The sequence below is a fragment of the Molossus molossus genome, unplaced genomic scaffold (assembly GCF_014108415.1).
Source record: "Molossus molossus isolate mMolMol1 unplaced genomic scaffold, mMolMol1.p scaffold_m16_p_6, whole genome shotgun sequence".
Taxonomy (NCBI): Eukaryota; Metazoa; Chordata; class Mammalia; order Chiroptera; family Molossidae; genus Molossus; species Molossus molossus.
Genome location: NW_023425399.1, coordinates 18,443,473 through 18,465,955, shown reverse-complemented (window position 1 = coordinate 18,465,955; position 22,483 = coordinate 18,443,473). Strand labels below are relative to the sequence as shown.

Sequence of the window (22,483 nt, the reverse complement as noted above, 5' to 3'; positions counted from 1 at the left end):
ATTTCTCCTTTTTTACCCCTTGGCACCCTCCTCCCCATCCCCGGCTTTGATGTCCATGTCCACTGGTTATGTGTACATGCATATAAGTTCTGTGGTTTATCTCTTCCCACCCCCACCACCCCCTCTTCTGAGGGATGTCAGTCTGTACCCTACTTCCATGTTTCTTCTACCGTATTCCTCAGACTGTTATGTTCATTATATTCTGTATATAAGTGAGATCATGTGGTATTTGTCTTTTTCTGCTTGGCTTGTTTCACTTAGGATAATACTTTCCAGGTCCCTCGATGTTGTCTCAAAGGATAAGAGATCTTTCTTTCTTACAGCTGCATAGTACTCCATTGTATATATGTACCACTGCTTTTTTATCCATTCGTCTACTGATGGACACTTGGGCTGTTTCCAGATCTTAGCTATTGTAAATAGTGCTGCTATGAACATGGGGGTACATATATTCTTCCTGATTGGTGTTTCAGGTTTCTTAGGGTACATTCCTAGAAGCGGGATCACTGGGTCAAATGGAAGTTCAATTTTTAATGTTTTGAGGTAACACCATACTGTTTTCCACAGTGGCTGCACCAGTCTGCATTCCCACCAGCAGTGAACTAGAGTCCCATTTCCTCCACACCCTCGCCAACACTTGTTGTTTGATGATTTGTTGATGGCGGCCATTCTGCCAGGTGTGAGGTGATACCTCATAGTTGTTTTAATTTGCATCTCTCTGATGATTAGTGATGTTGAGCATTTCTTCATATGTCTCTTGGCCATTTGTATGTCCTGTTTGGAGAGGTGTCTATTCAGCTCCTCTGCCCATTTTTTAATTGGGTTCTTTGTCTTCCTTTTGTTGGGTTGGTACCACAGCTTTTTTATCCACTCATCTACTGATGCAGTAAATGAATTCTTGTGACATAGAGGAACCTTTATCCTAGTCCAGGCTGCCATAAACTTTCAGTATGACCTTGGGCAAGTCATTTCCATTCCTCTGGTCTTCAGTTCCCCCAACTTTAGAAGGAAATGTTTCGAGACAGCTCTCTTGGCTTCTTGCCTGCCCTAAAATTCTGTCTTTTGCTCTAGAACATAACGTGGCATATACCCCACAACCAGTTTCTGCTATTTTTCTTTTTAAATCTTCACCTGAAGATATTTTTCTTCAGAGTGGGAGAGAGAGAGAAACATAGACGGGAGAGGGACACATAGACTCGTTGCCTCCTGCACCACCCCAACCAGGGCCGGGGACGATCCACAACCAAGGTACGTGCCCCTGACTGGAATCGAACCCGAGACTCATTGGTCTGAGAGCTGCCGCTCTGCCGCTGAGCCTAACCAGCGAGGGCAGTTTCCACTGTTTCTAGCATCTTTTATTACAGCTGATGAACCAACACTGATACATCATCATGAACTAAAGCACACTGGGAGTTCCTCCGTTTTCCCCTAATATCCTTTTTCTGTTCCGGGACCCCACTCAGGATGCCACATCGCACGTACTCACCGTGTCTCCTTCGGCTCCTCTTGGCGGTGGCCGTTTCTCAGACTTGCCTTGTTTCTGATGACCTTGGCCATTCTGAGAACGTGGGTGCCTTTCTACAATGTCTCTCTATTGCCATTTGTTGGCTTTTCTCATGACTACAGTGGGATAATGGGTCCTGGGGAGGAAGACCACAGAGGTGAAGGGCTAATTTCCTCACATCACATCGACGGGACAGATATTCACGGTGTCCTTCCCCTGTTGCTGCTGACCGTGATCACCAGGTTTCTCCACTCTGTGAAGCTACTCCCTCCGCCCCTTTTCCATGCTGTCCTCTCTGGAAGGAAGTCGCTGTGAGCACAGTCCCTACCTAACCAGTAGGGAGTTAAGCTCTCCTTCCTGAGGGCAGAGTACAGGATTAGCATTTTTTTCTTCTCTCATATCTGCTTTTTGAAGTACTCCTACAGAACATTGCTACATTCCGTCTCCCCAACCGGCCTGGGCCAGGTGGGAGATGGAGACATTCCGCGAGGTGGAAGGCAAGGCTGGAGTGGGAGGTCTGGGACTGGGTGGGGCTCTGGGGCCCGCCTGTCCCTCCTGGGTGTCCGCTATGAGGAGCCAGGCTCATGGGAGGTTGGGCAGGACAGAACTATGGAGCCCGAGTTTCAGACCCAGGAGGGCTTGAATTCTTCCTGGGTTTGGATCTGAGGTCCCGCCCGCCCGCCCTCCCTCCCCGTGGCGTGTCACCTTGCCTCGCCTCTGTTTCCCTATCTGTGCAATGGGGATAACAACAGCTCTGACATGCAGTGCTGTGAAGAACACGTGTGACGTTCCACACAGAGCCCCTGGAGCAGGGCACTGCCCAGGAAACTCCGCACTTCGGGCCTGTGAGCTGTTGCTATGATGCTTATTGTTACAATTATTCTTTGAAGTTCTCCTGTTGCAGGCTGTCTCCTCTCTGCTCAGCAGGTTTCTAACCCCTCTGATCTGCGGGGTCACAGCCCTGGCTACAGATTTCCGCCCTGCCCTCTGCCCTCCTGCCAGGCCCGGCTGTTATCTTCTCTCACAGACCTTCTGAGCTATGGCGGAAGGAGGCTCGGGCTGGAGGGGGCCTGGCTCTGCCTGCCAGCGACTCTGTGACCTTGGGAGAGTGTCTGCCCCTCTTTGGGCCTCCACTGTCGCCTGAGGGGAGTGATGTGATGGCTGGCTGGCTTGCCCTGCACTTGACCTTGACAGAACATTGGAGAGGCCAGGCATCTCACCCATTATCACATGGGCCGGTCTTCTGTGTGTATGCCATCCCTGCTTTGTCTCCAGAATCTGGGGTGAGTAGAGAAGGGTTTGAGCCTCAAGCTTCCCATCTGCAAATTGGCCATACAGCCCCAGGTGAGGCTGTGAGGATTTCTATGTGTGGCTGTGCTCAGTGGGTAACACTGTTATTTGTAAAATTTCTTTAATGTCTTTTTCTTTACTGACTTTTTTAGAGCGAGAGGAAGGGAGAGGGAGAGAGAGAGATAGAAACATCGATGAGAGAACATCGATTGGCTGCCTCCTGCATGACCCCCACTGTTTAGCCCACAACCTGGGCACGTGCCCTGACCAGGAATTGAACTGGTGACCTCTTGGTGCATGGGTCGACGCTCAACCACTGAGCCACGCTGGTAGGGCTAACACTGTTATTTGTGTGTCTTCACTTGGGCTTCTCCTGCTCAGGTGCTCACTGTCTCCATCCCTTCCCTGGAGGGTGGGTGGATGCTGGAGCAACCTGCTGGCAGCTGGCACCCCCCCAGTGGCCGACTCTGAGGGAGAATATGCTTATCTGCTCTTGGCTCCTTCTGACTCACGGGGCGAGGGATGCTTCTCTAGTGTCCCGTGTTTTAGGCCTTTGAGCGAGTTTGTCCTCATTCCCTGGAACCAGATCTGGTTTGTTCACCACTGTATCCATAGCACCCGGCACAGACACCAGCACATAGTAGGTGCTCAGTAGATACCCATAGACCAGAAGAAGGAAGAGCGAGGCTTAGTCAGAGGCCAGGGGGTGGGGAGAGTTTCAGGCAGAGGGACCAGCAAGTGTAGAGGACTCAGGGAGGGAGGAGCTGCTCTGACGGAGGGATGGCAGGCTTGGCAGAGCTGGGAAGGGGACTAGGGCCTGCAGGGGAGGCCTGAGCGGCTGGCAAGGGCCCGCTGGGCAGATGCACTGACGGACCAGACATCTGTGTGTAGACTGTGCAGTGCAGGCCTATGGAGGGGGCAAGATCATTCCACAGGCTCAGTCTAGAGCCTGCACATTTTTCCACCCTGACCTATAGCTCTGAGCCAGGTGGCTTTGGATAGACTACTCAGAGCAAATCACCTGGGGAATGACAGGGTTGGGCTGGAATCTGCCACACCCTGCCTGTCATGGGTCCAACCTCCTGGTCACTGCTCCAAGGGCTTAGGGTGGGCACAGCAAATAGACCACCATTAAGCCAGAGCCACCAGGGCCCTGGGTGAGATGCGGACAGCGCCCTCGATCCAGTGTCATGAGAAAGCTCTTGCCAAAGGGTCTGCTGCCGGTTGTGTGGAGCCCGGCCTCATTCCACAGTCTCCATCCTGCCCTCAGGTGTGACTTTGACCCAGGTGGGAGGAAGGAGGGAAGAAGTTTTTAGAGACAGACAACTGTACGACAGGTGTTCACCAACTCAACAATGCTGACATTAATATCTGTCATCTGTTGGGTGCTTTGGGTTGGAAAATTGTCCTTCTTGGTGTTCCAGACCTGGCCCAGGGCTGTGTATAACATTGGCAGTCAATAAATGTTTACTGTCCATTAATGATGATGAGTGATTTGCAGGTACTAAGCAATGAATTGCTATTTTAATAACAATGTTTTAAGCAAAATAATGCAGAAAGTCACTTATCCATCAAGCCAGACCACCAACTCTTGCCTCTGCATAATCCTGGGAGTTCGTGGAGTTGTTGCCCCACTTCATTGATGAGTAAACTGAGGCTCAGAGAGGCCCAGAGAGGGCAGTGTTACACAGTCAATGAATGAAAGAGTTGGAACTTGAACTCTCTGTGTGGATCCCTAGTCAGTATGTTCTCCCCAGCCAACTGGCTGGCATCTGCTCCGTGCTGGGCATGGGCCAGGCCACAGTCCCCGCCTTCAGGGTAAGGACAGACACACCCTGAATGGATGGGGATACCCTGATGGATAAGGTGTGCCTCCATCAGGGAGTTTTCAGGAAGCATTTCCTGGAGGATGCAGCATTTAGTTAGGATCTTGATGGATAGGGAGGGTTGGGAAGCTAACGATATGGGGTGAGCATTCCTGGAAGGGCAAAGGCCCAGAGGGATGGTTGAAAATAATGAATATTTCCAAAGCTCAATAATAAAACCATTGTGCTGGCTCCATCCTCTTGAAGTGCCTCCTGAGAGCCTCAGCAGCTGAGACAAGCCCTCGGAGCCAGTAGTGGTTCCAGAGAGAAGGCTGCATCTGTGCTTGCACAGCCGAGACTTGTAGACGACCCCCGCTGCTCCAAGAGGGGGAGGGGTGTGAGTGACAAGGGCTCACACATACTGAGCTTACAGCACCTCATTTCATCCTAATGTGAGTCTTCTGAGGGAAGCACCGTGTGTAGCCCATTTTGCAGGCTGGCATACCGAGGCTCAGAGAAATGGTAGACTTGAGGTCACATATCCAAGAAGTGGCAGAGTTGGGACTTGAACTTAGGTCTGTGGGCCCAAAGTCTCTGCTTTTAAGCCCTCTGTCATTTGCTCCAGGAGCCCAGGACTTTTAGTTGAACTTTTGGGGATAAATCTAGTGATGTGCTGGTAAATCTTTAACAACAAGCTCTCAGAAAGGAAAAAAATAGCCTTGATTTGTCGTGTTTGCCAATTTCCAAGGTGTAAATACTCCCACGGTGGCTGATATCAAGCTACCAATCATTGAAGTTGAAGTTGGGAAAAGATGGACACAATTTGCTCTTCCAGCACACCACTGGATGAATATCCCATCCCTAGCCCAGCGTGGCCAGTAAAGACCTTTAGACATGTCTGAAGAATGAATGAGGGTTGAGAAACCTGCTCCTCCACCCAGGGGCCCACTCAGAATCCTGGGAAGCTGAGGTTAATCTTTAAGCCAGCCTTGCAAACAAGTGAAGCCGTGTCACCAGCCGAGGATGGCCTCTGGTCCTGGCTCTGCTGCAGACAAGCTATGTGACTTCCAGCAGCCCCTCCCCCTCAAGTCTCAGTTTACCAAGCATAAAAGCTACCATTTGTTGGGCACAACCTCAAACACCCTCATACTTGTCAGTTTTAACCTTCTCAGGAGTCCTCTGTGACCATGTTCACTCCTGTGACTTGTGCTAGGTACAGCAGAAGGGCAACTGGCCTGCACTTGAACCCAGACTGGTCTGGCTCAAGGACTCACTCATTCCTGGTCTCCTGGGTGCTGTTTTTATACCCTGAGGGCTTTGCCTCCCATATGCTAGGGTTCTCCTCCCAGCTCTTCTCAGGAGGCGTCCAGGCCGGGTGCCATTGACCTGGCTGGGCCTTAGTTTCCCAGTGAGATGGGAAAACTTTCAGAGAAGGTAAGCGCAGGCAGCTGGTGGATTTAAAGCTGGATTCAGGCCAGCCTTCCCCAGGGCCATGATTCCAGGACAGGTGAAGAACTAAGGGTGGGGTGCTGACCCCCAGTGGGGCAGCCTGGGCCAGGAGGTGGTGGGGGTAGGGTGGGGTCAAATAGTGGAGGTGGGAGGCTTTGTGGCTAAAGTAGATTCCTCAGCATCCACTTTCTCTGCTTTATTGCCTGTCCCCTGCATCCAAAGGTACTTCTCTTTACTTATTTAAAAGGGCCTGGCCGGTGTGGCTCAGTGGTTGAGCGTCCACCCATGGACCAAGAGGTCGTGGGTTCGATTCCCAGTCAGGGCACATGCCCAGGTTGTGGACCCAATACCCAATTGGGGGGCATGCAGGAGGTGGCCAGCCCAGGTTGTGGACCCAATACCCAATTGGGGGGCATGCAGGAGGTGGCGAGCCGATGTTCTCTCTCATCGATGTGTTCTCTCTCTGTCATCAATAAAGATAAAAGAAAAATAAGATAGTTTAAAAGGGTAATTGCCACTAAATACCTGCTTCAGCCCACTTCTCATCAATAATATCCAGAACTTGATGACTCTGATGGGCTGCTTTAGTTACTTTTTTTAAAAAAAGCACATTAAAATAAACATGTATCTATAAGATAGAGGTTTCTTTTCCCCACACTGTCCCTCAGGCCCCAGTCCCCACTTTAGAAGACTAAGGTCAAGGCCAGGGTCCAAGGCCAAGGTTCTTGTCGGTGACACGCTTTTTCGTGCCTCAGTTTGCTCATCTGTAAAATGGAGATAATCATCCCCCAGTCCAGCTGGTTGTGAGGAACAGACCCTACGGTCTACCAGAGCCATTTAGCATGGCCCCTGGAAAGAAGTGAGCGCTCCACTAGTGCTGGTCTCATAACTGCAGGAGAGCTAGATTTGGGGTAAATAGGGTGAGTGGGCTGGGGAGAGTGAGGGAGGGCATTTCCACAGGAGGAACGGGGTCGCCCGGGGTGGGGCGTTCCTACCGGGCGGGGTGGGGGGGCGGGTCTCCTGCGCCCGGTGCCTCTGTCCCCCAACCCCCCGCCTCGCCCGGACCCCTGGCTCGAGCGTCTGGGGCCGCGCATGGGTCCCTCCCGAGTCACCGGCGGGGAATCCGTCCCCGCGCGCTTCCTCCTTCCTCCTCCTCCTCCCGGCTGCCTGCCGGCCCCTCCTCCCCGCTCGCGCGCTCCCTCCCTCCCTCCTGCACCCTCCCTCCCCGGGCCGCCGCCGCCGCCTCCTCCTCCCTTTCTCTCTCGATCTGTCTCTCCCGGCCCGGAATCCATTCCGGCCTGGGAGCCGGAGCGGCCTGGCCGCCGTCTGCCCGACCCCTGGCCGCCCGGCGGTCCGCCCTCCCGTGAGTGTGCCTGCTGGTGCGCCCTCCTGCCCGCCGGCCCAGGTGAGCGCCCCCCGCCCCTCCGTGGGCCCCGACCCGGCCGGCTTTGGGGAGCCCCCGCCCGGGGACTACCCTGGCGTCGGATCGCCGGGCCGTGGGGTCCCCCGCCCACCCCTCCAGCCCCCAACCCCGGGCCGAGCCGCGATCCCTGAGCGCCGGCGGGCGCACGGGGTTTTGCCCAGCTCGGCCTTTTGTTGTGATGCTGCGGGGGGAGGGGGCTGGGGGGGGGGCTCCGGGGTCCTGTCCGCGCGGGGACCTCCTCCGCCTCACCCTGCCCCTGAGAGCCCCCTGAGAGTAGCCAGCCCAGCCCAAGCCCTCAGGCCAGGTCTAGGCCAAATCTGAAATCTGAGCCAGTCGGCGCCACCTCTGGCTGAGGCAGCCCGGCCTGGTGCCCCCCGCCCGGGAGGGGAGGTGAAGAGGAGTCCCGCAGGACCCAGGCCTAGGGGCACCGGGCTGGGGACGACCAGCTGGGCACCAGAACCTCTGTCCTCACGGGGCTTTGGGTAGGGCCTGGTGCCACTGGCCTGGAAGAACTGGGCCAGACTACTTGGCCCCTCCTGCCCACATCCCCCAGACTTACCCCTGGGTAGGCCCGGATACCTACCTGCTCAGAAGTTGACAAAAGTTCTGGGTTTTCACCACCAGGCTGGGTCCACCTGCCTGCTTAGGCTGGGGTTGGGGGTGGGTGTCCCTGCTGTGTGTCTGCAGACAACTACCTTCTCTTTTGGAGCTGGGGGTCTTCATCAGTGCCAGGTGGGCCTGGCTGGGATTACTGGGCTGGTGGAAGGATGGGGGTGAACAAAAGGAGCTCACTTGTGGGGTATCAGTTCAGCCTCTGGGGCTTTCAGGCCAACTTGAGTGTGGGCAGAGCGTGTGTGGCCCTGGGTGAGGCTTTCTGAGCTTCAGGGACTCTGTACAACGGAGCAGTGGTCCCTGGGTGGCTGGCGGTGGGTCCAGGCCCAGCCACAGTAAGTGGAGTTCAGACTTGTTTTCAAGAATGGGACAGGGTGGTCCTGTTGCTGACCCCTTTCTCAGTATCCTGGCTGGGGAGACAAGACACCTGGGTGACCTGGGCCAAGGGACTGTCCTCTGAGTTCCTATATGTGGAATGGGAGTCCTCAGGGGAAGAATCTCTGCGTTTCTGCATGTAGGGGCTTGGCATGTAGTAGGTGCTTAATAAATGAGCGCTTCACTGGATGAATTACCTACACTGGGTGGGAAGTGAGGTTCCTGGCCCTACTGGGACTCATCTCCAGAAGAGGATGGATTGATGCTGGAAAAGCCACCTCACAACCCATGAGAAAGAAACGGCTCCAGCACAGCCCTGTCACCCAGCAGCTGTGTGACCTGAGGCAACTCACTGTGCCCTCTGGCCTCAGTTTTAATGCACCAGAGGATAGCTGCTCCCAGCTACTGAGCACCTCCTGTGAGGCAGGGACTGTTGTTTATCCTCATTTTGCTGATGGAGACACTGAGGTGCAGAGAGGAGAAGTGACTTGACCAAGGCCACACAATTTGAAGCTGGAATTAGAACCTAGACCTCAGGGACCCCAGTCTGGCTGCCCTGGCACCCCTCCAGTGTTGGGGGAGCAGGGGTTTCTCAGCACGCGACCAGGCGTGGGGGAGAGTCGGAAAAGACTGCACAGATGGGCGAGTGCATGGAAGACACGAGGCCTTTTTGGTGATGTGATGTGATCTTTCCACCAGGGTAATGATTTATAGTGTGTCACCTCTGTCAGTTGACTGCCTCCTGTGTGGCCTCTGGGCCTTTGCTCCTGAAGGTGTCCCTGCCGGGGGTGCCCTCTCTATGTTGCTCATCTGCTCCTGCCCTTTAAGGCTTAGTTTAAGGCCCACCTCTCTCAGGAAGCCCCTCCCCCCCAGGCTTTCTGCTCCTCTCCCCTAGCCTCTTCCTGGAGTGGGAATTATCCCTAGCTCAAGCCAGTTCCTGCTTTTGCTTCTTCCCTGATTGTGCCCTGGGAACCAGGGAGGAGATGGCTCAGTGACCTGGTCCTCACTGAACCCTGTTTTCCCCACCCCACCTAGATACACGCATCCATGACCACTGAACACCTACTATGTGCTAGAAGCTTTGCAGGCTGAGCAGCGTGGTGATGGGGTTAGCAGTGGGAGCTGTAGGGAGGCTGCAGGAGGTGGGGGACAAGGTAGGGGACAGGGTGCTCTTTCTTCCCTCTGCTCAGATACTTCCCAGGGCCCCTGGGGTTGTGGGGAGGAGTTAGCCTGGGTGGGTCCTTGCTGGCCTCCCATAAATTTGGGTCTAGAGGGTGAGCCAAATAGTAAACAAGTTGCCAAATAAATGAATATATAATCACAGATGTGATAAGGGCTCAGAGAAAGAGGCGTGGGATGTGGAGGAATCTTGAAGGAAGCACGGAGGAGTTGGCCAGGCATGGAGCTAGGGGAAGGGTTTATCAGGCAGAGGGAACTGCATGTGCTAAGGCCCTGAGGTGGAGGAGTATGTGCTGTTGTGGAGAAACAACGGGAATGCTTGTGAGTCTGGAGCACAGAAAATTAGGGGGATTGAGTGAGAGGGGTTAGCAGCAGGGCTGGACCCTGTGGGGCCACATGGGCCTTGAGGAAGAGTTTGGCCTTCATTTCACAGAGGGGGCTGATTGGTTTCCTCTGTGTGAACACGTCCATGCTGGAGGCCAGGGGTACAGAGCTGGCGAAGGCATCTGGTAGAACTAGGTCTGTGGGCTGGACTTTGAGTATTCCGTGGGGGCCTTGATCAGGTCTCAAGAGGAGGAGCCCTTTGAGGCTGGGCTTTGAAAGTGGAGTAGGAGTTCACTAGCAGGAAGGCAGGAGAGGGTGAGAGCCAGGGGTAGGGGGAGTGTGATGCAGGGTGGCTGGAGGCTGGGAGTGAAGTGGAGAGTAGGGAGGGGTCAGCTGGAGACCAAAGGTATGGTACGGACTCAGGAGTCAGATCTGGGTTCAAGTTCTGACTGTCTTCACATGTTGTATGTCTTTGGCCATTCGTTGTGTCTGTCTGAGACTTAGTTTTCTTGTCTTGAAAATGGGGACAATAAATATCTCCCTATTAGGTAAGGGTTAAAGGAGGGCTGTATGCCCAGTGCCTGGCACCAGTAGGTGCTTAAGAAATGGGACCTGGGATTAAAGCAAAAAAAAAGAAAAAAGAAATGGGACCTGCTTTGTGTGGCATTACATTGGGCAGGTTGGTTGTGTGGTAAAGGTTTGAGTGGGTGATCTCATTGAGTCTGAAGGTACTGGTCTGCGCAGGACTGGCCTGGGAAGGGATGTGGGCAGCCGAGGCCACCTCTGTGCTGGGTGACTTCAGTTCTGCTCTGCCCTTTCTGTGTGAGGAGGCTGCCCTGGGGAAGTGGGTCTAGCTCATCCCAGCTTCTTGAAAACCTGCCTTAGGTGAGGTTGGTCCATTTTCCAGATGTAAGTAGTAAGACCCAGAGAGGAGAAGCCACTTGACTAGGATCTCCCAGTTTCCAAGTGACAGGGCTGGTCCCAGGCTGTAGGGCTCTGGACTCCGAGTCCAGTGCTGGGAGCTGCCAGGAGCCTCCCAGGTCCCTGGAACAGGCTTTGGAGCCACTTTCAAGGGCCCCACCCCCTGCTCTGGGCCTTGACTAGAGCCTCATTTCCTGCCTCTGTCTTGTGGTCCCTACACCTTTATCTCCCTTTGAGTTTCCATACCCCATTGTTTCCCTACCATGGTCCCCACCCCCTTATCTCCATGGTAAACCATTCTGGTTTCCACTTGAGCCCTTGGGGGAGGCACTTCCTCTGGGGTGCCTCAGTTTCCTCATCTCTGAAGTGGGATAATATGAGTCATGGCTCCCACAATGTCCCAAGAGGACTGACACAAAACATTTAGTGCATTAACTTGATAAGTAGGGGTGGGGAAGAGCCAGACATGGACTTAAGTCCTTCTTCCTCTGGTCGCTGACACTCCCTTCCTGTGACTCAGTTTCTGAATCTGTAGAATGGGCATGAGGCTTGCACCTAGTAGAGCCAAGAGGAGACTGGAGTGAGGCGGTACCTTAGTGGCTTTCCTGGTGGCTGATGGCTGGCTCTGTATCACTGTTCTGGGGGCAGGTGGTCCAGGAGATGCCTCCCCTGTGTCCAGGGCCCTGTCCCAGCTCTGTGCCCACAGGTAAGTCAAGTAGCCTCACTGAGTCTCAGCCTCTGCACTTCTCCCTTATGAAGATTAAATCAGCGTATGCCTCCCAGCAGCTTGATTCCACTGGATACTCAGGAAATGTTATGTCTTTCTTTTCCCTTCCCCTCCCTCATGGGGACTCAGATATTATCCAGTCTTGGGATAGCCTGGAGCTCAAATTCTCCAGAGCTGTATTGCTATGTTGAGAAGCATTCTTAGGCCCAGTCTTGGCTTTAAGGGAAAGAGTGCTGTGATAGATTAGTAATGTCTGCCATGGGCAGAGGATTCAAGAGCATCCTCTGTGTGCCGTGAGTTTGTTATTCCTGATTTACTCTGACCTTCTCTGCACAGATGGGGAAATGAGGCCAGAAAGACCCAGGACACATTATCCAAGCTGGGAGTGAAATGCATATCTCTTGTCTTTTGATCCAGGGCTCTCTCCACCCAGCCAGCCTGCGTCTTCCCCCAGGACAGCCTGGGTGGAGCTGAGTCAAGGGGTCAGTGATTGGGGAGGATCCTAGACTGGAAGCCAGACTGCCTTTCCCCCCTCCTTGCTGTGGGGAGCAAGTGCCTTCCCTCCAACCTGGGCCCCAGCCCCTCCCCTCCCCCTGGAACTACCCAGAGAAATTCTAGAATGAAATGAGAAGCCAGAGGAAAAGAGAGCTGATGATCTTGGCCAAGTCCCTTCCTGCTTTGTGGTCCTCAGTTTCCTCACCTATATGGTGAGGGCTTGTCCCTCACTGAGGCTCTGGTGGGGTCCTAGCCAGGGGTTCTCCAGGGGTGGGCCCAGCTGAGTCCTCTTCTTTGATGCCTATTGTGGGGCTGTTGAGAAACTGTGGGACTGGGTCCTTTGAACCCTCAAACTCCCAGTGCTGGGGGATGAAAGTTGGGGCTGGGTGGTGTTGGGAAGCTTGGCTTCCTCCTTAAAGGTTGGTTATCTTGCCCTGGCCGGTTTGACTCAGCAGTTAGAGCGTCGGCCTGTAGACTGAAGAGTCATGGGTTTGATTCCTGGTCAAGGGCACATGCGTGGGTTGCAGGTTTGATCCCTGACCCTGTTGGGGGTCATGCAGGAGGCAACCAATCAATGTCTCTCTCACATTGATGTTTCTCTCTCCCTCTCCCTTAATTCTATCTAAAAATCAATGGAAAATGTCCTTGGGTGAGGAATAACAACAACAATAACAACAACAACAACAACAAAAGGTCGATTATCTTCTGGGCTGCTTTGTCCAAGTTTGTGGCCTTGACTTACTCTGTTTGATGTCAGTGTGTTTGCATTGTGCTCTCCCCAGCCAGGCCATTGCAAGGTGACCCATTTATCTCTCACCCCAACATGGGGTTGGTAGAACTTTTGTTCCTATTACATAGAAGAGGAAACTGAGGCTCAGAGAGGCCAAGGGCTGGGGCCAGTGTCACCCGGCACAGACTTCTGGCTTCTGGGTGATTGGTGGCACCTAAGTCCCGCCGAGTGCACACCAGCTTGGCTGAAATCTTGCCCCAGGTAAGGGTGGGTGTGTTGCTGGGAGCAGCATCCTGACTGGGCTTCCAGCTCTGGCTAACGGATCTCCACGTGGATCCGCAGTACTCCGATCTTGGGGGGAACCCTCAGGTCTCAGGATTGGCACTTCAGGGTGCTCGGTGGGTGGCCTGGCAGAAAGGGACTGGCAGTAGCAAGGCCTTTGGAGCTGGCTGGGTCTGGGTTAGAATCCTTGCCACTTGTTCGCTGTGTGTGATTGTGGGGAAATGATTGCTCTGAGCCTTAGTTTCCCATTTGTGAAATGGGGGGGCAGCAGTACCAGCTTTGACGAGGTGGTGTGAGATCAGGGAGCTAATGTGTGTCTGCTCTGGTGCAGGGCCTGTGCGAGTAAGTGCTTGGTGTTTCCGAGTGCCTGTGGCGATGAAGGGGCGTCCCTGGCGAGGTCGGAGTGCTGGGCTTCTGCAGGCCAGTCGGTCCCGAGGACTGAATGCTGATTGAGCATAGGGTACTTGGAATTTTTTTTTCCTTTATTGCTTTTTAGAGAGAAAGGAAGGGAGAGGGAGAAAGAAATAGAAACATCGATGAGAGAGGACATCGATTAGCTGCCTCCTTTATGCTCCTCACTGGGGATCGGGCCCACAACCTGGGCATGTGCCTGACTGGGAATCGAACTGGCGACCTCTTGGTGCATGGGTTGACCCTCAACCACTGGCTGAGCGAGCATTGGGTACTTTGTGTCTTTACCCTCTTGGCCTGGGAGGCAGCTGAGGCTCAGGGATAGGCCAGGAAGGGCCCAGGCTCCATAGCAAGGGCTCCTGGAGGTGCCGTTGGTCTGGGCCAGAGCTCTGCCCTCTGCCGTGTCCCTCCATCATCTCCCACGTTTCCTTTTTACTCAGGTGACCCTTTAGCCTTTCGGAACCACTGGCTGTCTTCCTGCTTGCCCTGGGATGTCTAGCCTCCATACCTTTGCCTCTGGGGGTCCCCCAGCCTCTGTGCCCTTCCTCTCAATACCCTTCTAGTGGCTAAACCGCCTCTGCTGCCAGAAAGCTTTTAGTGACCACCCTCTGCCCCAACAGGAGTCTGTACTTCCCTCCTCTGCACCCCGTTGTTCCCGCTCTGCCTCCCTCATGGCTCTGACATGTTCTGCCTTAGATGGCAAGCCATAGATCCTTTTTTCTTTTTGTAATCCTCACCCGAGGACATGCGTAGAGGCTGGGAGGGAGGGAGAGAGTTGCAGTACGTGCTCTGACCGGGCATCAAGCTGGCAACTCTTTGGTGCACAGGACGCCACTCGGCCAACTGAGCCCCTGTGCTGGGCAAGCCAGGGGACGCTGTGAGCTCCTGTGGGAGTGCGGTGACGCTCATTGTTCCGGAGGGGCCACACTTGACAGTTACCAAAGCAGTGTCCACAGTCGCCTCTGAGTACCCCGAAGCAGTCCAGTATCCCGAGGGGAGGGAGGGAGACGGAACCTTCATAATAATCTTCATTTGGCAGATGAGGAACCTGAGGCCCCAGTTCCGGGTCATGCCAGGTGTTCTCTGTGCTTGGGCAGATGGAACTGAACCTTCCACCCCTACCCCCATGAGCCCCAGCCTCCCAGGCGGGAACCCCTCTCTCATCGTCCATGAAGCCTCCACTTATTGTCCATCGGAGGATCTGGAGGTTCAGAGACGTGAGCGACTTGCCTGCAGTCACAGCCCAGAAGGCTGGCAGAGCGGGGAGGGGTCCTTGTAGAAATTAAAAAGGCAGGTGGTGTCCACATTCCCACCGCTTCCGAATGCAGAATCGGATACAGCCGCGGTCCTGAAGGAACAGTGAGCTGCTGGACCAGCCCTGGAGTCCTTCATGGTCCTTCATTCCTTCAGCACCTGGTCGAGCCCTCGCTCAGGGCCCAGTGAGCGCCGGGGCCTGATCCTTACAGCATCCCTGCGAGGCAGCACTTCTGGCTCCATTTCACCAGAGGAAGCTGAGGCTCAGAGAAGCAAAGCGACCTACCCAAGGTCACCCAGTGCCCCCTCTCATCTGGGCTGAGTCCTTCTGTGCCGCCTGCCCCTGACACTCTTCCAGCCCCTCCCAGTCCCTCCCTCAGGGCGGGGCGAAGGCCTGGAGGCTCTCCTCTGTCTCACTGCCGTCCCCACTAGCTGTGTGGTTTCTGTGCCTCAGTTTCCCCATCTGAAAGACGGGCCTAGTGGCATCTCCACATCCTGGGCTTGTTTTAAGAATCAGATGAGGTATTGTGCAATACCAGCACATAGTAAGCTCTCAATACATGTTAGTTGTTATTTTATTATAATTTGTATCAACCTAAAGAGGAATGGAATGACAACCCCGTTCTCTAGGGAAACTGAGACTCGGGGAAAGGAAATAAGGTCCACCAGGCCACCTTAGGATGGCACAGCAGAGGTTCCTGGGGCCCAGCCCACTTTCCAGAGGGGGAAACGGGCCCCTTCCAGGCCTCATCTGTGCACGAGGTCTGTGCGTACTGTGGAGGACAGTTCCGTCACGTTGCACCGGCGTGGCTCCCCACTCAGCAGCCACCCTAGGGTGGGAGTCGAGGGAGTCAGGGGCTCCTGTTCTGCCTGGGTGGGGGGGTTGTGCCCTGTGTAGTTTGTCCCTGAGTTATGAGGCTGAACCAGGCCCCACCAGGCCTTCTGGGTGCCCTGTGGCTGCTGGCACCCAGGATCCACCATATCATCTGGCCCACCTGCCTCCTCAGCTGTGTGCCTTGGGCAAATGGCTTCTCTTTTTGAGCCTCAGTTTCCTCATCTATGAGACAGGTGCAGGAGTCTTTTTCTCACAGGGGTGTTAGGAAGACTTGATAAGCTTATTCTGTTTCATACCTGCCCATGCCAGGCTTATAGAAAGTGCCCAGTCAGTGGTCAGGGGTATAAGGATGGCAGGCTTTTTTTTTTTTATCCTCACCCGAGGACATGTTTGCATTTATCTTCAGATAGAGCAGAAGGAAGAGAGGGAGAGAGAAACATCGATGTGAAAGAGACGCATGGAGGGGCTGCCACCCACACGGCCCTAACTGGGGACGGGGACAAACTGCAACTGAGGTACGTGCCCTGAGCAGGAACCGAACCCGGGTCTCTCTGGATGGCGGGCCAACGCTCTAACCGCTGAGCCAGACTGGCCAGGGCAGGATGGCAGGATTTTGACTGGCAGAAGGGGAACTGCATTCCAGGTGCAGGACCCAGGTGAGCAAAAGCTCTGAGGTGGGACCGTTTAGGGAGCACTGTAGCTGGGTGGGGGTATGTGGGAGAGGACCCTCCACCTTCGATGGACTGACCCTGAGGGCAGTGGTCAGGGATCGGCGCTGATCGTGGTGATGTTGACCCCCCTGCTCTCCTAACCCCTGCTCTCCAAACTTCAGATCGCCTCTCCATCCTCAGAGCGGCCCCCTGCCCTCCCCACCCCCACCCCTGCCAGGTGTTCCCGGAGGCCCTGGAACCAGATGAGCCACAGTTCTATTTGGGGACAATTCTGCTGTTCTCGTTTCTCTCCTGTGCCCTAGTTTTAGAAACGACGTGGGTTTGGTTACCATTTGGCCATTTGTGGAGAGGCCCCCCCGCAGCTCCACCCATACCTTAGGTCTGTGGGCAGCGTGGGCAAAGCGGGACTCAGTATTGCCATGGGCAGTTGGCCCTGGCCTCTGCCCCTAGGTTCTCTGGGCAGGGAGTTGGCAGCTGGACTCTTGATTACCTGCTGGTGATGTCTGGTCCTTGTGCTGGATGCTGGGGACCCCAAATGTACACTTTGGGAGCAGCCTGCACCGTGGGGGAGCCAGACCCAGACCCTGAGCGTTATCCTGCCGTGGGGTAGGTGCCCCATGAGCTGTGGCAGTCCCTTACAATGCCAGAAGAGCTTCCCAGAGGAGGCGATATCTGGCCTGAGGCATACAGGGTGAGCAGGAGCTAGTGGGAAAAGAGAAGGCCCAGGGCTTGCTGGGGAGAAGGGGCAGCAGGGGCAACGGTCCGGAGGCGGGAAATAGTCTGGTGTGTGCAGGCATAGCCTGGGGAGGTGGGGCGCAGCAGGTCATGTACCAGGTAGCTGGTTGTTAGAAAATGACTAGTTTGACCAGGTAAGACCTCAAGCCCTTGCCAGGGCCTCCTGCTGAAGGTGTGAAGAGAGGGCAAAGAAAAGGATCAGACTGGGCTCAGGTGCTCAATTACTATTGTCAAGTGAAGGCAGTCCTCAGAGGCTGGGGCTCCAGATGGGGATCAAGAGCCCCGACTTGGGGCAGAAAGTTGAGGCTGGTCTGGGGGAGTGGTCAGGGAAGACTTCCTGGAGGAAGTGGTACATGTGACATACCTGGAAGGATAGGATGATTCTCTGGGGGAGGTGGAGCCTGAGCAAGGGCCTGATGCACGGCAGGAGCAGTTCCTTTTGCTGGAGCTCAGAGGAGTGGTAGAGATTTGACCTGAGAGGTGACTGGTGCCAGGCAGTGGAGGGCCCGAGTACCTGCTCAGGGAGTCTACATGCTGCCTGGGGCAGTGAGGAGCGACTGCCGGGTAGGACTGAGTTATCCTCTTCCGTGGGTAGTGCCCAGCTCGGCGTAGCTGCCCCATTGGCATTGTGGCTTTGGTGATGTGGTCCTGGTGGCTGCACTGAGAGCAGATGGACCTGGAAAGAAGGTGGGTGCTGGCCAGCCGGGCATATGGCAGGTCTGGGATTATAAGGGGAACAGCGGGGTGAGGGGTGGGGGGCCTCTTCCCCCTTGTCTGCCTGCCCGTATATCCTTTCCCTGCAGATGCCCTGTCTGGCAGGAAGTGATGGGGACTTGTTGGGACCTGGCCGGCAGATTCCAAAAGTGCCTGGGATAAGGGCTGGGCATGGGGCAAGGGCTCTGGGTTCAGGGCCCAGCCGCCCTTCCTTGTTAGGTAACGTCTCCATTTCAAAGGTCTTCTTGTTATAGTGAAGGGCTAGGTATGGTTGCCCACTCGTGCCTCCAGAAAGGCCCCTGCACCCTCCTGAACTCAGCGGGTTCGTATTCCAGACAGGGTGGGTTGAGAGTTGTAGCTGAAGACTGGCTCCAGATGCACCTGAATTTGAATCCCAGCTTTGTTCTTTGCTGGCTGGGAGATCTTGGCCAAGTAACTTTGCCCTTCTGAGCCTCGGTTTCCCCATCTGCAGAAATGGGGTCACCCCACAGCCTCCCTCCTAGGCCTCCTAGGGAGGACTGATGGGATTTTAGAGGGCTGTGCCTAGCACCACGCCAGCTCCTGTGATTGGGCTCTGGAGCCGTAGGTCCAGCTTAGCGGGGTTCTGGGACTTGCTGGGCAGCAGAGGGCGGCTTCCGGTCTGCCCCAGGCTCTCAGCATGGAGGACAAAGCCCCTTTGTGGTGGGACAGATGGAGCCTGGGAGCCCCCCACTCTTTGGGGTCTAGAGGGCCACCTGCCCCTCCTCCTCACCCAGTTCCCACGGGGAAGGAGCTTCCTCAGACAGAGGATGGGAAATGAAAGTTGAGTTGTGCAGGAGGAGCGGCTAGGCGGGCTGCAGCTGCTCAGGCCGGAGCCTGGCTGGGAACTTGGGGAGGCCATTCCCTTCTCTGGGCCACCTTCTCAGGGCACCGGGCATGTCTGGCAAGTCTCAGGCCCACTGTGTGCGCCCTGTCCATCCATCTGTCCACCCATCCACCCATCCACCCATCCATTAGTTCATTTGTTCATTCATTCATTAGTTACCAAGTACGCACTCCATGCTATTCTGACCAGATGGTACCCAAGCGTCCCAGCTGTTAACTATTTGAATATTACACCCACTACAAAATATTCAGCTGTGAGTGCGACAGAAGTGGCCCCTGTCCTCATCAGACATGTACTCATACAGTGAGTTATGTATCAGAGCTGTGGTCTGTGCTAGGAAGGAGAAGTTGCAGGTTCTCACTTGGGCTGGGGGAGGTCCAAGAAGACTTCTGTGAGGAGGTAGCTTTTGAAACGAGACTCAGAGAGCAGAGTTGTCTGGGTTTGTTGCCATTTATTTTATTATTATTTTTCTAATTAAAAAATATTTAAAGTCATTTTGAAACATTTTCAAATTAAAAAAAAATTTAAAAAAATCTTCCCCTGAGGATATTTTTCCATTTATCTTCAGACAGATTTGGAGAGAGAGAGAGAGAGGAACATCTATGTGAGAGAGACACATCGATTGGTTGCCTTCTGCATGACCCTGATCAGGGCCAGGGGGACTGAACTGCAATCAAGGTATGTGCCCTTGACCCAAGTCGAACCTGCAACTCTTTGTTCCGTGGGCCAACGCTCCAACTGATGAGCCAAACCAGTCAGGGCTAAATATATTTTTATTGACTTTTATAGTGAGAGGAAGGGAGAAGGAGAGAGAGATAGAAACATCGGTGAGAGAGAAATGTTGATTGGCTGCCTCCTGCATGCCTTCCACTGGGGATTGAGCCAGCAACCCGGGCATGTGCCCTGACTGGATATCAAACTAGGACATCTTGGTGCATGGGTCAACGCTCAACCACTGAGCCACACTAGCCAGGCTAATTTTTATTTTTAATCCTTACTCGAAATTTTTTTCCCATTGATTTTTAGAGAGAGTGGGAAGGAGGAATGGAGGGGGAGAGAGAGAGAAACAACAATATGTGAGAGACCCATCGATTGGTTGCCTCCTGTCCACGCCCTGACCAGGGCTGGGGATCGAACCCGCAACCCAGGTATATACCCTTGACTGGGAATCATACCCACTTTTGGTCTGCGGGCCACTACTCTAAAGCTACATTGGCCAGGGCGGTGTGTTGCCATTTAAACGGGTGGTCAGGCCCTGCCGGTGTGGCTCAGTGGTTGAACATCGATCCATGCACCAAGAGGTCGCCGGTTCGATTCCTAATCAGGGCACATGCCCAGGTTGTGGGTCAGATCACCAGTCGGGGGCATGCAGGAGGTGGCCAATTGATGTTCTCTCTCATCGATATTTCTCTCTTTCTCTCCCTCTCTCTCTAAAATCAATAAAGGAAAAAGAAAATTAAAATAAATAAATAAGTAAATAAATAAATGAACAGGTGGTCAGGAAAGGCCTCTCTGAGTAGGGGACATTTTAGTAAAGCACCTGAGAGAAGTGAGGGAATTAGGTGTAGATATCCGGGGGAAGTGGATGGAGGAAGTACAAAGGCCCTGAGGCCAGGGTATACTGGATTCTCAGGAAAAGGGGAAGCAGCCAATGGAAGCAGAATGAGTGAAGGGGTGGGGCTGGTAGAGCCCACTGTAAGGCCTTGGAGGCATCTGAGAGGACTTTGTCCTGGTCTTAGAGTTCAGGGGCTGTGAGGTACATTAGCAGGAGTGACCTGTTCAGACAGACATTTCAGAAAGGCTCTCTGCCCCTACTGACCAGCCTGGTGGAAGAGGCTGGGCCTAGACTAGAGGGGGCTGTGGTGGGAGGGAAGAGAGGATTCGGGATGTGACAGGACTTGGGACTGGGTTACGTGGGGCATGGGCGGGACCATCCTTCCTATCCTGGGCTGCGGGCGGTGAGGAGCTGAGGCCCTGCCACAGACCGCTGTGGAGTTCCTGTTCAGGCTCGCTCCCCCTCTCCCTAATCTCTCTGGAGGCACAGGGCCCAGCAGCTTCTCTCCACTTGGCCCTGAGGGCTCGGCCGAGTCCTCCAGTTCCTGTGGCTTTAAACAATGCTGTGCCCTCAATGGAATTGGCGGGATCCTACCCATTTCACGGATGAAAACACTGAGTAACGGTCCCTACCTCACAGTGCTGCAGGGAGGACCAGATGAAACAGTGCATGTGAATGCCGAGCCTGAGGCCAGGCATACAGTAAGCATTCAGTCATCAGCAGGTATTTTTATTCAGTAATGAGCAGGGGAGTAAGGACTGGTGTGCAAGTCTGGGCTCTGGCCATATCCACCCCCAGAGTTGGGCTTGGGGTAGGGCTGGAGTTGCTGAGTGGCCTATTCTAGATAATTCTTGTGATTGAAGGCACCTGGAATCCGTGCCCAACACCACTTTCCGCATGGGGAAACTGAGTCCAGAAGGGCCGAGGATTGGCTCGAGACTACGCAGTGACTTGGGGCAGAGCAGGGTTTTGCACCCCGTCTCCGGCCAGTGTCCTGCTCCAGTGCCCCCACTGCCAGGCCTGGCTCTTCCCTCTAAGGCTTCCAGACTGTGGGTCCTGGCGGGAAAGGATCCTGCCCTCTGCAGGGCAGGTCGGTGCCCGGGGGCTGGAAAGGGGCCCCTTCCTGCCCAGGAAGAAACCCGAGAGCTTTCAGGGCTGGAACAGTCCGGTCTTTGCAGAACCGGATTGGTGGGAGCTCCGCGCTCCACTTGCTTAGCCTTTGCCCTCCCCGGGCTGTGGGTCTCGTCCCTGGCAGCATCCCTCCATCTCTCTGCCCCTGCCAGCTCGAGCCTGCAGCGTCCCACCCCGCCCCAGCCACACTGGCAGAGCCGGTTTGAGGCCTGTCAGCCCCTGGTGTGTTTGCATCATGAACATGGGACCAGACACGTCTGGCTGCCCTGGCCCACAGACGGCCCCTGGCTGACTCGTCACTCACTCCTTGCTCATTCAGCAAACATCCCCTGGTCCTGGTCCGTGTCCAAGCTCCTGCCAGGTGGGACTCAGGGCCTGGAGTTGTCTCAGACTTGCACACAGCTCTGGGTATGTCAGCGTGGTCAGAGGCTCACCTGGACATGCCAGGCAGTGGCAAGAAAGCACAGTGGTCAGGACATTTGTGGTGGGGCTGGACAGGCCAGAGCTGAGGCCTGGGGCGGGACCCATGCATCCATCCCTCATTTCCACAAATGTTCACTGAGCCCTACTGTGTGCCAGACTGCTCTAGAGGCTGGAGATACCGCAGAGAACCTCCCAGACAAAATCCCCGCTCTTGCAGAGCTGACGCGCTAGGTGAGGAGACACAGATACAACAAATACGGAAACTACGCGCAGGTCTGTAAGAGGGTGAGGAGTGCCGTGGAGCAGTGCAAAGCAGGAAGGGTTGGCGTGCTGGCTGGGGTGTGGAGAATGCATGAAATTAGATGGGGCGCCCTGGGAAGAAAGAATGGAGAAGCTCAGAAGCTCACATCCGAGGAGGGGAGACCTCGTCTTGTTCCCTGGGGGAAGGGAATGCGGAGAGAGGGAACCACCGGTGCCAAGACCCTAAGGTGGAGGGTACTGGCGTGTAGGGGTGTGGGCGGAACAGCAAGGAGACCGGGGAACCAAATGAGTGAGGGGGAGATGGAGGAGAAAGGGGCAAAAGATTGAGGAGCCAATTAGGGAGGACCTCTGGACACTTCTAATGTTGGCTTTTAATTCCGAGTGCGAGGGGCCCTGGGAGGGTTCTGAGTGCATCTGGCTGCGGTGTGGAGAACAGATGGGGTGAGGGCGGGGCAGGTGGGCCACTGCGTTAGTTCAGCCAGGGGAGGAGGTGGTCGTGGTCGGCCCAGGGG

The 22,483-nt window shown here is 54.8% G+C and overlaps 1 protein-coding gene across 2 annotated transcripts in view; it reads left to right on the top strand.

The window, feature by feature from the left end:
* The first annotated feature begins 2,655 nt into the window (after positions 1-2,655).
* Positions 2,656-22,483, top strand: part of SRC (SRC proto-oncogene, non-receptor tyrosine kinase) — a 63,183-nt gene continuing 43,355 nt past the window's right edge. Inside the window, exon 1 of one of the 2 annotated variants that reach the window (XM_036245148.1) lies at positions 2,656-2,787. The gene's annotated coding sequence lies outside the window, so the exon portion shown is untranslated. Of the gene's footprint in view, positions 2,788-7,336; positions 7,454-22,483 lie in introns of those variants that run through there. The other variant, XM_036245149.1, reaches the window with a different exon arrangement.